The sequence below is a fragment of the Danaus plexippus genome, chromosome 4 (assembly GCF_018135715.1).
Source record: "Danaus plexippus chromosome 4, MEX_DaPlex, whole genome shotgun sequence".
In the NCBI taxonomy this organism is placed as follows: domain Eukaryota; kingdom Metazoa; phylum Arthropoda; class Insecta; order Lepidoptera; family Nymphalidae; genus Danaus; species Danaus plexippus.
In genome coordinates, this window is record NC_083538.1 from 7,608,563 (window position 1) to 7,627,998 (window position 19,436).

The 19,436-nt window shown below is 30.5% G+C and overlaps 1 protein-coding gene across 6 annotated transcripts in view; it reads left to right on the forward strand.

Annotated features, from left to right (window-relative positions):
• Positions 1 to 19,436, forward strand: part of LOC116768754 (CUGBP Elav-like family member 2) — a 202,225-nt gene that overhangs the window by 50,254 nt on the left and 132,535 nt on the right. The window lies entirely within an intron of this gene.

The window sequence follows — 19,436 nt, forward strand, 5'->3', positions numbered from 1 at the left end:
TGTTGACATGTTTCCACTCGGTCAAATGTTTCCCGCGTCTTCTATATCGTGGTTTAATTACTTAACGTAAACAATAATAACGTCAGTATTGTGTCCATTACATTGTTTATAAATATGTATACCGTTGGTAGTTGTGAATTAATAAATATATTTTTATTTTGTATATATTTATGAAATAAACATTTAATTATTATCATTATAATTGGCATATTAAAATACTCGCAAAATTAGTAGAAATAGGATTATTCGAAAATTGTTTTATGTATAAATAATATTATTATTGTCTTATATAATATATAACTAATGCCACGTTAATGTTATTTTACCGCAACAGGAAAGCTAAAAGCTCACGACCCGACCGAAGGCGTTCGTTAATTAACATAATTTTTTTTTTCACTGAAGAACCTTTTCATATTTAATAACTTGCCTTGATATTTTCTTAACCATACAGCAAGAATAAGCGTTGAATACAAAAAAAAATATATATAAATTTATACATTTTAAAAGTTTATTTATAATATTAAACGCTAGCCTTCCAATATATTTGTTTGTTTGTTTGTTTTGTGAACAACTTGATCTAGAAGATATTTTTATATAAAATCTAGAGATGTTGATGACTTGGAAATGGAATAATGTATAATTTGACATGTACACATAAGCCACTGAGAAGATGAACTAAATAACAAGTCGTCGTTAAATCCAGCGATAAAATATAATTTAATGGCGAGAACGTTAAAAGAAATACAGTTTGGATCTATGTTGAAATTCTTTACACGTTTTAATTGACAATAAACAGAGATCTTTTATATCTGAAGCAGTTACACAGTTCAGAAATAGTGATAGTAAATTAAGTTATAGTCACCGAAGGGAATAAACTACACGTTGCGTAAAGCATCAAAACAATTTTTTTTTTTAATAATCTGCCATAAAAAAAAACAATGCTCTTTTTATATATACTAAAGCCTACTCAGATATATTATTTTTTATTTATACAAGTTCGTTATAATTTAATTTCTTATAATTTATTCTGAATATGTTGCATTATTTCTATGTTTTACATAACAGAATAAATCAAATGCATTACATGAAGAGTAAATCTCAAAATGTACACAAATTTGTAGTTAGTACGCAGCCTCCTCTCTAAATAGGATAATTTCAATTTAGTCGGCTCAATTACCCTGTTTTACATAATGTGGTCGTCCGATTATGTACATTAAACATTTCCCTTACCTATTGATTCCCTATCAATACATTATTCAAAGCACACATCAAACGGTCCTTTGAGTTTTGAATGCCTATTAATTGTTATTACTCGACAAACAAGTACTATTTTTCTTATAATTAATGAACTTGTAATTATTACAGCTATGTAATATTTTCAATCGTCTAGATAAAGAAAGAAGCTATAAAATTTGTATATATACACATACATACATATATATATATATATATATATGTGTGTGTGTGTGTGCGATTTGATGCAGTTCGAAATAGAATACGTACAATGTACAAACATGTGTGTATGTATGTACATTGTACGTATTCCATTTCGAACTTCACTAAATCACATTTGAATGTATTAGAATCCAAATCAAAAATATGTAAATATATCTATCACCGAAAAATATCCCCTTTTTTTCGTTTTAATCAATTCCTTTCACCCAAAAATTGGAAAGGTTTTATCAAAATCGTTTTATTATAGTTCAAATTTGTTTATTTATGATTTTTTATGTAAACTTTGCTCATAACACAAAAATAGTTTGTAATAAACATTCTAAATTTGTAGCAACCCGGTAGCCCCGTGAGACGCTATAACCTAATTCGGGCACTATTAAATGGAAACCGATAAAATGGTCGGACTACCTTAAATATTACTCAAATCCCTCGACATTTTTTACTAAATCGTATTTTTTATGGAGACTATTTGACTCAATAAAAAATAAGAGCATAAAAATTTTTTTTAGTTACTAACTAAATTACTAACTAAACACGAACATATCCGAACGTAAAATTCTGTAACAACATTTTAGAGTTCAATAGACCGTAAAGCTTGAGTTAAATGTTGAAATTTATTTTCACATAAAAACAAATCTTCTGCTCAAGTGGAAGTAAAATTTAATTGTCACAAATATAGATACAAATTCTATTAATTGAAGTAAATGTTAAGATCCATATTCCTTTGACGGTATTTTTATTTAGTATATAAATTTTTTTATACACTGTCATTATATAACTTTCAATAATCCATGAAATGAAAATTTCATGTAATTACCGTTAACTATAAAATATACAACCTAAGTGACGCATGAATATTGTTCGTTAATAGCTTATAACAAGTCGTCTGAACAACCATCGGGAAATGTATATACTAAATTATCATAATTTCATACTAATTACCAGATGACTCTCCGCATTCACATAAAATGTAATACGATTTAAGCCACACATTTTGATTTACAAACATTGTTCGAATATATGGTAAATATTTTTATAAAAGCAAAATACCGCCGCAACCCGTAGAAATGCTTTAATTTAAATAGCTTTAATCGTGATATCATTCTTTAAAGTTTCCTACTCGATAAAAATTTAACAGTGTAATATTACATACACAATACATTAAGAAATTACGTTTCGTGTTCGAAGTTTAAAAAGTAGGTAACTGGTCATTAAAAAAATATTTGAAGACCTAAAATAATTGAAAAATATGAATATTATTTGAGCAATTTTAAAAAATTCACTCAAATTAACGAGAGCCCCAGAAATATATGTTTTAATATTTTGTCCAACCTTTTAGTAAAAAAAAATCTTTCTAGTAGTTTTATAACATTTATAGAAAATTTTACATTTTTACTCACTGTTTTATTGTTTTTTAGGAATCGTGTTGACTGAATATGACAATTCAATTAAATTCCTAACAAATGTAAAAAAATAACGTATTTCAGTATCTGCGACACTGATATAATTAAAAGCACTTCTGATTGCAACTTTTTTTCCTATTTATAATGAAGTACATTGTACTTTAATATTTGTAATATGTATTATGTAGTTCTTTTAACGAAAGTATTTGACATTACGACAAACCTAACAAGGATTCTTGTCGAAAGAGGAGACAACTTGTGATCGAATGAACTTTAAAATGTGACTGAAACTTAGTACAGAGAGAGTTTAAAATGTAGAGTGTCAAGAAGGATAGTTTTTATTACGAAATTCCTTTGGGAATGGGAATTACGTGCATTCTCGTCGAGCTTTCCAAATTCCCTAGCATTTTCAATGATTCCTCTTGATTTTTCAGTATTTCATATCCAAGTACAGGTGTTTTAATGATATACCACTCTAGGTGTCATTTGCCACAAAAAATGTCATGTAAATACGTTCATATGGGATAGAGTTATTGACGATCACACTTCAAACAATATAGTTGAGATATCAAAAAGGTCTTCCTTTTTCTAAATTGGTTAAAAATAGAAAAACATTTGAATGATCCTTATATTTTTTAACCGACAATGAGACTAAAACGGCAGTGTCTAAACATCCACTCTTTTAGGATAAATTTTATATGAACTTATATTCTACAGATAAAAATGTTACAAAATAATTTTAAGTAAATTTTGGCATAGTCTGGAACAGTTATATATTCTTACGAATGGAATCGCACTTCCTCACACAGCCATCATCAGATCGAAATCTTGAAGCCTCTGAACGGTCCTAGCGTATTGTTCTCACTCAACAATGCCAGCCGCTCATAACAATATCTTGTTATATTGATTTTCTATTGTAGTCACGTTATTGAGGAGATAAGAAGCGATAAAAATCGGTACCCTTATTAATTGTTTGTCTTATACATCCGGTTTTGTGAGATATGGATTAAAGAAAAAAAATTATAGATCACGGATATTAAGGAAATGAAAGAGAAATGTTTACATTGAACGGGAATCTTCAAACAATTTCATCTTATACATACATATGTAAATTCCATTCAATTTTAGAATTTGCTCAGACTTATACAAATATTCATATAATTGCAACAGCTCCATCTGCTCAGTATCATTGAGCTATAAAGGCTACAAATGCACAGTCCATCCCGAACGTAATAAATGGGAATGCCTTCCATCAATTTTCATCCTTACACAGTTTGCAATAACGTTGTTGTTATTAAAATAAAGCCCGCAATACACTGGGCTTTTAATAAAACGCATGACTACATTCATTAGGACCTGGCGGACGGTGCGGTGTGGTTTTTTGTTTCTACCCCTCATTAATTGTTCTTTAATGAGAGACCGTGTGCCGATGGCGGCGTGGTACTTTGTTATATTACACGCTGATATAATTCACCTGAAATGGAGTCTGGGGACAAATTGACTGTGTTGTATGCATTCATGGTTTTATTTATGCATTTACATCTCATATATCAACTTTTCTATTGCTATCTTGTTTGTTATCATGTTTTAAATGCTAATGGTAATAGACACTCCTAACTTCGTACTGCCGATAATAATAATATCAACAATATATTTGTTGATTCTGTTGATATATATGCGAAAATATTTAATAATGTACTAAGCAATAAGACTCTAATCCGCGACAAACAAGGATCAATCAAAACAGAACAGGGGAAAAGTAAAGCGCTTTCTACTAATTGAAATAGAACGCCTTTATTTACCGTTTCTGGTTTTCGTGGGATTACATTTGATTACAACATTTCAGATGAAATCGGAAACTCTTTTTGCTTTAATTGTTATTATTTAATTTATAATTAATATTACTAAAATAATTCTTTATTTTTTAGGATAAAATTTATTTGTATTGATTCGATTGTACCATTATTATTTTTATTGAAAACCGATGAATACCACATAATGCTCTCCCGTCAATCGTATATGATATCTAACAGCCAAGTTCTCCAAAAGTAGCTGAATCTGAAGGGGTCGTATATTGTGACTTTTTGTTTGATTTATAGCAACCTATCGGGCCCTTTCTGCAGCCCTGTCGCCATTAAATAAGATTATCCCTTATGTAGATTAGATAGTAGTCGTGAATGTTAGCCCTATATCATTTTAATGTTGTTTTTGAAGTTTTCGCCACTTTTTTGTGGCTTGTCCTTAATAAATATTAAATGTTTGTTTTGATTTATACAGTGGAACTAAAAGCGGGACTTAGTTTAATACCAGAAGTTATTACAAAAAAGGATGAAAATATATCTTTAACTAGCTAAGTATATAGAGTTTTAAATTTTGAAGATCAGCTTAAATAAACATATAACTAAGTAGGAAAAATTCGCTTTAAATAGCTCGTGGCTATATTTGTATGTCATTTAACATACAAATTTTATTTGCTTATTACGAACAATGAAATTGTAAACTTATGTACATATGTGTTGTTCAAATTAGCAATTTAATAAATAAAGGCAAGCTTATGAATGCAAAGCAAAATATTTATCAAAACCTTTGAATATAAGTTGTCCAACTTACATTTGAGCTAACTACCCAAGCTCATATACGATAATGACATTTGCTGTGAATCGAAATGGTGTTAAGATATAGATTGAATTACATAAAATAGTTATTTATTTGGATTACTTAATAAAGGGTTCGATGGCCGCCCGGGAATCCCTAGAATTGATCCGTCGAAGGCTTCTGTAAATCCTTACAGTAAAGTGGATTTTGTTTGAGACCGCGTTATTACGAGGATTATTTTACGGTCAACTTATTAACGAAGGTGATGGCCGTAATAAAGCCGCCGTAGTCGGTAACTATCTAACAACATTAAGGTTTTGCATCAGACCAGCTTATCAACATTATTAGAAACATGCTATAATATGTATATGCGAACATAAGTTTCTGTAATTTAATGAAGGGTAAAACCTTTACTTAACTATAAACATAATATTTAAATTCAATAAGTGTCTTGGATATGTGATATTATATTAATTAAAAACTTTTCTCTTTTATCAATCAAAAGTAAGTATTATTTTATATGTAACACAATATATACTATACGGGTATATTTTTATTTAACTGTCACGAATGATTTTAAATTAACTAACTAAATGTTGTTACAAAACCATTTTTAATGAAAGAATAATGGTAATTTTTAAATATAATTACTATTTATTTCTATACCATAAAAGCAATCCTCTCATGGAAGGATATAGAGACCCACATGCGGTGATCACAATCCGCTACAAATAATGCTATACTTTAATGCTTTTAATCTGTGGTCACACTGTAACTAAGACAATTTATTGTGGGCCTTATAATATGAACATTTAGGTTTTTATTCAAATGCGTTATTATCTCAAAAATGTACTGGCCTCAAACAAGAGCATGTACCAATATATGCTGCACTAAATCTGTGGTCGGTACATAACCAATGATGCGAGCCTCATTAACAGTTAAGCCTTAAATATGTTGTTTTATTTCATTTGATTAATTAATTAAAGAAAAGAAAAAATCTATACAGCTGACTATGAAAATTATAATTAAATGCGTCGAACCATAATTTTATTTTAATGTTCAAGTGCAATTTAAGGTAAAAATAAAAAATACTTGAAAACGTTTTGATTAGAAGATACTTTCATAAACACAGAAAAATGAAATTTATTTTCATGGAAGGGTTGTGAATGTTTTTTTCTTCAAAGAGAAGAGTATTACAGGAAAAAATGAGAACTATGGTTCCCTTGACGCTGTTCACGTACGGAAGTCCACAAATCTGGATTTGATATTTGTTGTTTTTTAAAGACAAATAAAATTCACCGCTCTGCGACGACAGGCCAAGTATGAAGGCCACCACGTGACTATATTGCGGAATAATGCGACCTGTTAAAATGGGTCAACAAAAGAGTAGGTACAAAGATTTTCGTATTCCGCGACAGTACAGCGTTTTGAGGATCTGTGTTTCATTGCATATCTTTTATTTCTTTCTCAAAGGACGTGTCCTGTTTATGTTGAATAAAATTGTTTACTGTTTGCTAAAGATTATTAAATTAAAGCCTGTTTACACCGCTACGAAAAAACAATCTGAGTTTCAGTGTTTCACTTTTAATAATAATGGAATATATATTTATACGTATTCAAATAATAATAAATTATTAGGTATACGCATTTGATACTTTTTACAGTTATCAAAATAACAGACGTCCGTAAATTACACATAGCGATCATTATCTCATAAACAATTCACGGAACATGGATGAGAAAAGTACCACCTGGCATAATTGCTCAACATTTGTCATTTCACAATAAAAATCAATAAAAGAGGGTTCGAAAGGTGAAGTTGTAACTCGAATCAGGAGTTCCGTAACGTAAATGTCATATAAATGGATCTAGAGAATTGTTCCTTAAAATATGTGAGCACGATATGAAATATAATTATATTATTATTTAATATAAGATCTTTAAATACAACTATATTTTCAAAAGATATGAAAATATAAGCCGGTTTAATCCGACAACACAGGGTGAAAACCACATTTGGGATTTTTATAAATGTGTCATAGTAACAAGATCATTGATAATTTTTGTTTTAAACAGATCGCAACACTATTTATGTTAAATTAGCTATCACAAAAGACAAAGGTACGAGAAATCCGTAAATATAATTACTGCGTACCAAATTAGCGCAAATTGAGTAAAGGAGTAAATTTGCTTTGATGGTACTGAATGGCGAATTCTCGATGTTTTGATGCATTTTGAACACCGTTTCTATGTATCAATACAACTAGCTTTATTATATCTAGATAGTGGTGATAAGGTCAAAAGTAAAATTGTGGGTTATCAAGATCTTAGCTTAATCATCATAGTTTTATTTGAAATTAACCCAAAAGTTTATAATAGCCATTAAGTCATTTCGACCTCCAGTATGAAGCTCCAATTATAATCATACACTGTAGTCGTAAATTTAATTTGAGGCTTGATTCTTTAATACAATACAATTATATTACTTATGAAATTACGACATAAAAATAAACGAAACATTAAAAACATTCTCTTCATTATAATGAGAATTAAAAGCAATTTGAAATAACTGCATGATGGGTATTATTGTAGAGAGTTACATTATCCATATAACCTATTTTTGTAGTATCTTTAAAAAAGTGTAATTCTAATTCTCCTATAGTAGGTAGCTATATATAGTATAGTTAGCTGTTGCTTTTATAGCGCATGGAGTTTGCAGGAGATAAAAAGGAGCAATTTTATATTGAAAATTCTGTTTGCAAACAATTTGAATGGTCGCCTGGTTTAATCGGCCAGGTGTGTAATTGTATTAATGTATGTTGTATTGATGATCAGTGAGTTTCTCGGTTTGTTTTCACGTCAATGCGATTTCGTTTAATAACGGCAATAAAGATTATATCTGAATAATAAAACTGTATGTCAATAATACTTATCTCATTTATGTATTTAGGGATGTCAAATTAATGGAATTCTTATTTAGTACTTTCTTGGCATGGGTAACCCTTTTTGTGATCCTATCCTATTCCACACTCTTGAATCATGCCCTTTGATGCTCAAATCTTTATGTAATTTCGCTTAGCTATCTGTTTGTATCTAGTCTATTGTGTTCTGTGGACACTTTGAATAGATTATTTAGTGTGTGTCTAAAATTCACTGTTCCATTAAGCGCTTAGTGTTATATGTTACATTGTAAATACATTTTGTTAGCATGTTTAGAGAGTCCGGTAGAAAGAATAAATCAGTAGTTACGATGTTAACAACAGCTATTTATCAAAAAAGAAGAACATATTATAGTTCTAATGTTGGATGAGTTCCACAGTTCCACTTCTCTTTCCTGCCAGCCTCTATACGTGCTTACGCGGTTTAGTGAACAATTAGGCTGTTCAGAATTGCCATGTCCGACATTTGATGTTAAATTTTGAAGCTTTTCATATTTTTCACTATTAAAATAAAGTTCAACTATGGAGAAATAAGGTTAAATTCATTGTGCCATTGTATTCTTCATTATTTATTAATTTTCTTTCTGATTATATTCAGTTTTAAATACAAAGAAAACAAGTAGGTCGGTTATTTTACTCAACTTTAATGGTGTTTTACTGAGAGTTCGATCGAAGTTAAGTGAATTTACACCAAACCGACCTAGTAATCGCAAACTAGATTGCAAAGAGGCCTTGAGGTGCACTTCGATGACGGAGATGACACTTTCCATAAACGATAGTTTTGTAACTGCACCTTAGATATTAATTATAATTATGCTACTATTTTTTACTCCTTATGCAGGTTATGTAAAATGTAAATGAAAATTATGTCACAAAGTTAAAAAAAAAAACATTGTTAAATATAAATTATAAGGGCATATTTCATTAGCGTATCGTAATATAACCAAGCTAAATGAGCGTGTATGTTTCCCTAACACGGAGTTAGTTAAAATGTGAATGAAACTTTGCCACAGTCGTCTGACCACTCGGCTCAACATCGCTTAACTACTGAATATATTTAAAGCTCAGCAAAAATAAAATTCGACTTCTATGATCTATTAAAATTATGAACAGATTTTAATTTTGTTAATTTTTTATTCCATCAAAATGATATAAAAAATATAACGAATATCACGATTCTGATAGCTTTCAGAAACTGACATTAAATAAAAAAGAAAATAATATTTAAAAGTGGATATAATAATATAGCTAATGAATGAATAATGACAATTACAGATAATTTCAAATTTGATGTAACTAAAGTTTACAGGCAATTAAGTAGGTGGGTGTCCTAAAAGTGCATTTAACTGACCCTCCCCCATGGCCCATTAGATGCGTTCGCGGGAAATCGTCATTTGCATAAGCGGCTTGGCTGTCTACACATAGTAATTGGGATCACATGAAACTGACCAATCTTATTAGACACCTACCTCCCTCGACAGCTACCTATCGACTAGAACAATCGAACAAATTATGTGCACAGCGGAGTTCTCACTAAAATGGGCTGTCCGGTATAGGTTCAAGTTAGCTGGTACCATTGTTTGTTTTGCACTTAGGCACGCGTACCTCTTGGAGCTTTTAATCGAAGTGCAAAATTTCAATGTGATTTAAATTCGTATTGTTTTAATGGATCTGAACGGATGCTCTCTCAACTCTAAGAAATTTGCATTTAATTTGAGCTGCTCTTTAAGTAAGTTAGTTTATTGTGATAATAAAGTACTGTTCTTCTTTATAAGCACTTCGAACATTTTATCCTTTATAACGCTTAGATATTATTAATGTAAAATACATTATCTTCAATATTTTGAGACTTGAACCCATTAACTATAATTATGTAAATATAAATGATTTTATTATCGCACATGCCCAACTAGGTCGTACGTTGATTATTTTTTCAAAAGTTTATAGATTTTTGATACTACTCCCGAAATTAGTCAAAATTGGAGAGTTAATAAAAAAAAATCCTTAAATTAAAGTAGATTAAGTAACTCTTTATTGCATGAGCTATTTCCTAGTGAAATTATTTTTAGAATATTCCAGCCGTTTCTGAGTTTATCTGGAACAAACAACGTACGGAAAAAGAAATAAAAATATATTATATGTACCATGTAAACATTCATATGCATTAAGTGAATTAAATTGAAAGTGGGTATTTTAATATTAAAAACAAACAATCCAGTGATATTTATTTGTATTTGGTATTTGTATGCACCGTGTATACATACATCTACATGTTTTAAATAAAAAGGGTCTATTTAGATTCAGATATGCTACATCTTCATTATTCCGTCATTTAATAGATTAGACTCGGTAAGGGCAAATCAAATTTGAGTGAAACAAAAACCCTCTATAATTATGGTAACCATAAGTTCACATTTTATGGTTTTAAAAGCTGAATATCGAACATTATTAATTAATGTTAGTATTATACGGATAAGTACCGTTGTGCGCTTTAGTGTTGGTGGGACGCCGCAGTGGCAACCACATTACTGTGGTTTTTCTCATTTAAATTTGTTTTTATTTTTAGAACTTTTATAACTGAACCACTCCTTATAATTAATATTAAGATCACTGAGACGAAACCTCTTAGCATTCAATGGATTCACCGTGCGGGTGCCGGGTCCATTGCGTTGCAGGGAGTGGAGCTTCAACAGTGCCTGGGACTTGCGACCCAGGTGTAGGTTTAAGGGGCCCCTAACTAACGCGCGTTAAACGCTCACCTCCACTGTCCAAGCTCCTCTCCCTACCTAACCATATTTGAAAAGAACCTGCTAGGGCTGCCTTCGAAGTACGTTCCAAGAACGAATTGATGTGAGTTCTGGACAGGCCCAAGTCTTTTAGCAGGTTGTAGAGAGATTTAGCCGTTATACCTCTCGCTCCCACTTCTACCGCGTATAAATCCACGACGAACCTATTTCGAGTGAGTTCGTTTGTGAGCTCGTAATATTTGTTGACCTTGATGGTATGGTCTTTGGGGATGTTGGTTTCCCAAGGAACCGTAAGCTCTATCATCACACATGTATTTAAAAAAAAAAATTGTAACATATGTACTACAGTTCAAAATTCCCTTATTCAATGTTTAAATTTGATGTTAATTGTTATAACATTCCCTTCATGAAACGACCACCACTGTTATAATATATGTATAGTAGGAACAAGTCAGCTTTTCTCTGTTTTTTTCGAATATATTTTCTAATATCGTTACCTTTTGATAATATGTTCAAAAAACCCGAGATAATAAACTCATTGACCAGATGTAATAAATCAATAAAAAAATTATATCGAGTGCTCTGTGATAACAATTATCTTTATAATGATCGAAAAACGTTCTTTTTTTTTTAACGGTGGGATCCTGAGAGCATCTTAAATTGTAACGGTGGCTAATCTTGTCGACGCCTTGGAGGTCACAATCGCAGACGTCTGTAAAGCAGGCGAAATTTAATAAAGCCCAAAGGACCGCCGTGTGTCATCATTTACATCTAAAGCACCAATTATTTGACGTCATTAGTGCCCCCCGGTCGTAAAACACACCCAGCACGTGATCCCGTCGTATTGCTATTATAAATTAGGAATAAAATGACGATTTTTAATCTGGACCTCAACTTGAATTGATCGTTTGTCTGCTTTGAGGACCTGCTTGATTTAATATTTTAAAATTTTTATGCTTATAAAAGTACTTGAATAATTATTTTTCGTTTTTTTTCTTACATTATGTATTTGTAAAACGTTTTTCAGCACTTTTTTTTTAAGTTACATTAGTTACATTAAAATATACATTGTATTAATAATAATTACAGTGAAAATATTTAAATATACATAACTGTTATGTTTGTACTGCATTAGAAACTGTTCAAATTTAGCTTTTTTTTCACTTGGTGTTTATTATAGGGCCAAAATTAAGACAAATTTCTTTCCCAAAATCCCTTGCACTTACATTAAAATTGTTTCAGAATACCATGATAAGAATAACTTTGAAGATTTTCTCGTTTCATAATTAGAATTATTATGTTTAAAAACGTTGATTAAAGCGGTCATGTATTTTTTAACGGAAAACAGCTAATGACTTCAAACGCCGTAAACTTCAAGCAAGGTAAAGTAGACATGATCTCATCAAACCCCTTTCTTAATATTATAATTTTATATTTAATGTAAACTAAACAATACATTTATAATTTTTTTGATATTTTACTGCAAACGCGATCATGCAAAGTCGAGATGAAAATGTCTGAAACACTAGTTCATAAAAGGAAAACATATATTCTTATTTGTTATACAGAAAACAGAAATGACAATAACATGCAGTCAATTGATTATAATTTAAAATAGATGGTATTTCAAACATTTAAAATATTTTATAATAACTATTTTAGCCCGTTTCTATTTATTATTTTATCTTACGTTTATTTTTAATTATATATATCAATGAGATTAATTAAAATAAATACAGTAAAGCTTTTTAATTAGTTTAAGTGAATAAAAAAATTATCGTAATCAACAAGTAACAAAATTCATGTTTTTGGTCTATAAAAAAACCAAAGCAAATGAAAATAAAATAATAGTCGGGATAAAAAACCTACTGCATTTAGCCCCTACTTTTTCGTGTGTTTACGCCATTAATTTTGACATTTTATAGGGGATGCACCCTAAGAGGCTATGGTTAGATTTTTTTGATTATATCCAACAAAGGAATATATAGAAGTAAAACTATAATGATCCTTTTATTATAGTTACTTAGTGATATGTCAAAGTTTTTGCTAAATTAGCTCAAACATGCAAAGGTTTCCTGAATGCACACACCGCATAAGTCCTTATGTATGTTCATGAAACGTTTCAACACTATTACTTTACAACCATATCTGTTTGATTTCTCGTGCAATATTTTACTAATTGGTACTACTATTACTGTAAAATATATATGAATAAAAGATTAATACGCTCCGAACGTATTATGTCTACACTAACTGTTAAGGGTACTGACAAATAAAATTAAAATGAAATTATAAATAACAATTAAATCTGACTATTTTAATGACGACAGAAAAAAAATGGAATAGAGTTTACGTCAATTTTTACAATTAAATGTATGAATGAAAGTTACTGAAAATTTTTTAGTGTTTAATATTTTATTATACTTTCTTTTCATCACTATCAGATACGGATGTGAAAGGTAAGTATTTCTTTTAGTTGTAGAGTCATGTCTGAAATAGTAGAGCATCGTCTAATATTACAGTAAAATAATCGTAACAACTCTATTTTATACTTGAATTATTTATAAACGAAAAATACAACGTGTAAAGTTAACTGTTCCTATTTTAATAATGTATTTAATATCAATGAAAGCTAAATAACTTTGTTTTATAAGAAATTGCTGCGATGTTCTATGCAAAGTCGTTGTTTCAAGGTTTTATGATAGTTGTAAAATATACTTCCTGGCTAACTAGATTTGTTTTACGACTTCAAGTTCTACACTAACTCCTGCTGATGTGAATAAGTATTCTATGAGATTTTGTAAGTTTATGTTCAAATAGTAGCTAATATTTAGATAGTGAAATTCTAATGTGTCTTTTACTAAAATTCAAATCGATAAGTATTCCAGAATTGAAAAAAAAAGTTGAATATACATCCGACAGCAAGTTAGCAATTATAATAATATTATACGTATAAAAATAATTTTTATCTATTAAGGTGAAATTGTGAGAACTTAATTCACATTAAGTCTCTAATAATAAACCCAGAAGGATTTGGGTTCGAATAGATTATGTATATTAGTTTTGGAAACAATTATTTTATGTTACAAGTATGACTTGATTTTAATCTCAGAAATGTCTCTAGGATAAAATTAGACTAGACTAGGCTATAAACTCAATATAAAATCCATCTGGACCTGGACCTAGTAGCGTCCAGGGTCGGAAAGAGTCGGTACCTGTAAAAATGTTATTTATAAAAAATCATTTAATAGTTATGGAAGATCGATTTCTAAACTGTAGCAAGATAATTCATTTTCATAAAAGAAATTCCTTTATGATAAATCTCAAAAATTTTGTTAAAAATATCAATCTCATACCACTTTGGGGGCGTTTGTAAATGTTTGCAAAGGATTTTTGTGTCCAGAATGGGACTCTCAGCTCGTAAACCGTATCCTCGATGTGAATAACGTGATCCATACAAACCCACCCCAATTTTATATGACTCGAGCATAGCCTGCGCCCAGTGTTGCGTGAAAAAGGAAAATCAATTACTGGAGATGGCGACCGGCAGCGGGATACGATATTGGACCTTTTTATATTTTGAATTTGTGTTTTTTAAGAAAATGCAAATGTTAGCAAAATGTTTTCCACACGCCTGTAAAGGTTTAACAGGTATATCCATTTCTTACATCATCGCTGAACTGATCGAAATGCTTATAATAAACTTTATAGATACGACACAATAATTTATTCCTCAATGCCAGTACAAGACATTGACATCCTGACATTTCGAATACATATAAAAAAACATCTCCTTATCTTTTTTTAAATTTAATCAGACCCTTTAAATAAATTTCTTTATAGACCGTTATTTTCTTGAAAAGTAAACTTGATTTTTTTAATGTTCAGTATGGGGCTGGTTATGAGAAGGTCATTTTATTCTGTCGGTGAATGTAAATCCCTTTGAATTGAATACAATATGTCGTCTCGTCCCTTTTGAAATCGAAGCCTAATTAGTGAAATAGCTCCGGTGCTATGGGGATACGCATCAGTTGCCGCATCGATGCCGTGATTAATGGTAATGTATGGTGAATAATGGTTTTATTATGTGAATACTCACAAGTTCGAATGTAACGTATATGAAAATATCAATTAGTATTGTGTCAGCATCCAATTACTTTTTTATCATAATATATTAGCTTCGAATATTATTAGTATTATACATATATTTCAACAAGCTATACTTTTAACGAATTATACATATAAGATTAAATAAAAAGATATAATTTTTATTCTCAAACGATTAAGATGATATAATCGTGGTTACGATAATTTAAAACATCATGTTTATGTGTAACCACAACCTAATTTTAAGTATTTCTTCAATGGAAAAACAAGCGACTTGAGTTGAAAAAAAAGTTGAAATAATGTAAATAGTAAGTGCTAAATTTTCCAATTAACCTCACTTAATTTGTATGGATTTTCTGTAGAGTTTGTAACAAAGATAATGGTCAAATAAGATTTTGCTCCGAACTTGTGTAATGTTTTTATGTAATATCCGCGTAAATTGATTACACTACTTCTAAACTAGTTTTCATCTTATTCAATTGATTATAGTGTCAATGAATTGTTTAAATAATGTTCAATGACATCAACGTCTTTTTAGTAATATTTTCTATTAGTATAACTTTTTCTTAATATGTGATATATGTTCGATTAAATATGTGCAATGATATTTTATATTATCTACTAATAAAATTTGCACCAAACGTAAACTTTAAATGAAAAACAAAACTAAAATGTGTTAAGATTGAACGCAAACTTTATTTCAAACATATCAATAGAATACAAGCATCATACGTTGTGTGCTCGCAACAAATAGAAAAGGAAAATCACATTTAAACTGAACTGTATTTATTACTTTATATAGTTACATAACCGCTATCACGGGCTTTGTTTAGCGATGTAGTTTCTTCTGCTTGTTTTGTTCAATGCTAGAGGGGGGGCGTTGGGGGGGAAAAGGTACCACCTGTTGCTACGAAGTGAAAAGCCTAATCCTTCGAGATGAAATAAACAGAACATTGGCTTGGAAAGTCAGAATGCATATCAATTTACAGTGAGAACGTATTTTCTTTTTATATCAGTGCCAGCGGAATGTGAATTATTTTCAACTACGATAAGATTGAGATGGTTTATGTATTCGGCGGAATGGGTCCGTTATTTGTCTGTGTAATTAGTCTTTATTTACTTTAAACGATAATCTACATAAACGATATTTGGATATAAATAGGTAAAACAACTAGTATGGTCAAAAAATCTGTCGACAGCTTTTTCGTAGCCTAAATTCAAGTAACGACCTAGAAATAGCTTAAAGAAATTACTACATATGTTGCCTATGTGTTTACAAGCATTGCTCTACACTACATGTATACATTTGTGAATTCGGTTCTTGAGAGCGTGCGATTATAATAAGAACATGCTCAAACGCTGATATTCCGAGCGTCTGCATGGACTATAAATTGTGGTGGGATTGATAGACGTGCTAGGATTCTGACACGATACTATAAAACTACATAGATGTACGATTCACCCACCTTTTCAATCCAGATCCAAGATACCCATCGCTACAATATAAAATATTTTCTGCTGCCATTCTAAAAAAATATTATTATAAATGTATGATATATTTATAAATTATTCATAATAAGTGATAATATTGTTATTTTAAATAATGTTATTTGTTTTATTAATTATGTTTTGTTTGTTTCAGGTACGATTCCTTTTCAACGTAGTCTTAAATAACACCATGTGTACTCATTTGTAGGAATAAATGGGTGCAGTTCAACGAAAGGTACATTAGGGTGTCAATATATTACTTCTAGTATAAAATATAGGAATGGAATATGAATAAAAGCGTTTAAAAATTATTGAAAAGTAAACTTTGTTATATTCTTAGTTTCAGATTTATTTTGAGTAATAATTTTGTTGCGTGACTGGATGAAATAAATTGCTATTAATAGTATTGTTTATTTTTGTAACGCTGCAAGTCGTTTCTGTTCCCGTTCGAAGACATTGACATAAATTCAGTTTAAGCTTTGACGTCATTTCCATACCCATAATAATACTGGATTCGGATTAATACATAATATCTCACTCAATCAGTTTAGCAAATTTCATTTACGTTTATATGTTTTTTTTTAATTGTTCAAGTCCTGTTATTTATTTTATTACAAATGATCTTAATGTTTATTGTCATAAAACGTATTACTAAATTAATTTAATACTAAACCTGAACAGTACAATGCTACAGGAAACGGTCTGGAAATGTATAGAATTCTCTAGCCATTTGTCTTCCTCACATCGCATGCGAGATGCTTCGCCAAAGTCAAACGTTTGCAGCAAAAACATTAGCAACATAGATTGTACGTAATTAATTTTCGTCACCGACAAAAAATGACATAGGAAGTCGGTGGTGTCGTGTGGAGGTGCATCTCGCTGGTGACACGACATGTCGTCGGAAATATCGCCAGCGTTGCGTTCGCGTCTCCGTGCCGCATCCGGCCCGTCCTCGTTACGTACGCTTTGTGTCCGACTGCATGAATGAGCCATTGTCAGTGATATTACACTTGGCCGATTTGTGCATTGTGACCAGCCGTTTGTACATACAACATATATATTTTGTACATTATCTATTATTGGTTATTATTATTAAGATATTTATTCTATTATATTTGTTACATATGAGTATAATCATTTGTTTTTCATGTAATAAAGTCATTATGAATAGAATATGAGAAAATGAACTTCAGTAATATCAATTCAATAACGTAAATTATGGTCTTATTACTTCCACCGCACTTGTATACTTCGAATAACTTTGCAAGTTTATGTGGCGTCAGTCTCTAACATATAAAAATCAAATTAAATAAGAACAGTAACAAGATTCCTCCATTTCTCTCGTCCATTTTATATTTGTCTGGAAACATAAAAACTTTTATAACCACTCTTCCATGTCGCAAAAATCGTAAAACTACATTCGTCGGCGGGTGAAATTTTTGGACGTGTCGCATCACAGATATTCATGTGTCTAACATTTCAGATTTTATACCGCGTCTAGTCGTCCCCGGTAACGGCAACCGGTCAATTCGTTTCGTGGAACGCCTGTTGCGAATTTGCTCCGCATGGATTTTGAACGGTTCTGTTGAGCATCGGTCAGAAATTGATCCTAGTATTTTTGTGTGGATATTTTTGTTTTTATATTCTAGATATTGTATACTACTAGTGGAGGTTTTTATACACGTCACATTTTTAGTGACTAATTGGGACATAAACATATTAATAACTAACTAAAATATGTATGACACCTTAAAACATTCATATAATTTTTGCTATGGATAACGTTATATTAAGGCACCCTAATTAACAATCGCAATTAATTAACAGTGATAATTTAATCATTATATTAACGTTATAGAACTATATCTATGTATATCTGCTTTTAGAATCAGCCTGATATATATCAATGTAGTGAGCTACATCCTCATATAGTTACTTCATTCAACATTCTATGAGTGACGTGCGTTCAATGTCGCTGATGAACTGAGAGGTGTATCAATAGCTTCGCATGCAACACGCCAAATTAACTTGTACCGTGATGAAATGTCCAAATGAAAATTGTAAAGAAATACGAGTATTAACAGCCCGATGGAAAGAGAGCTGTTATAAATTCAACGTACATATCTCTATATGTGTCTGCCCACGAAACCAAACAAATGAACTGATTTTTATGCTATTTTGACGCGTTAAGAGTGATGGATATATTTTGAGGAAATGTTTTCCAACAATTCGAAAATTTTCAGTTGTTTGGATGATGATAGAGCGTAACGTATTACAAAAAACATCATTATTCGAGTCCCGTTGCCTTGAAAATAAGTTTTGTTTTGAAACTAGCGTTCACAATCTGTAAAAGCAATATTAAAAGCGATTAATATAATATTGAGATTAAGAAATATATTCACAGTATTTCTTCATTTACACTTTATAAGAAATTACATAACAATTTCAATATCTAAAATTTTTATTGCATCTTGAAAGGTATCATTATAATATATTATTTTACTAGATTTTCAAATTTATTTCAAGCCAGGTAAACTAACAGCATGGAACAAAGGCAACAATAAAATAAATAACGGAACCAGAGACACAAATCTACGCGTAAACATCACCGAAACCACAGAAAACTCCGACGGCTACATTTTTATCGTTTCGCAAGGAAAATATATTGCGACTTGCGACTGCCTCTCTACTATATTACACCT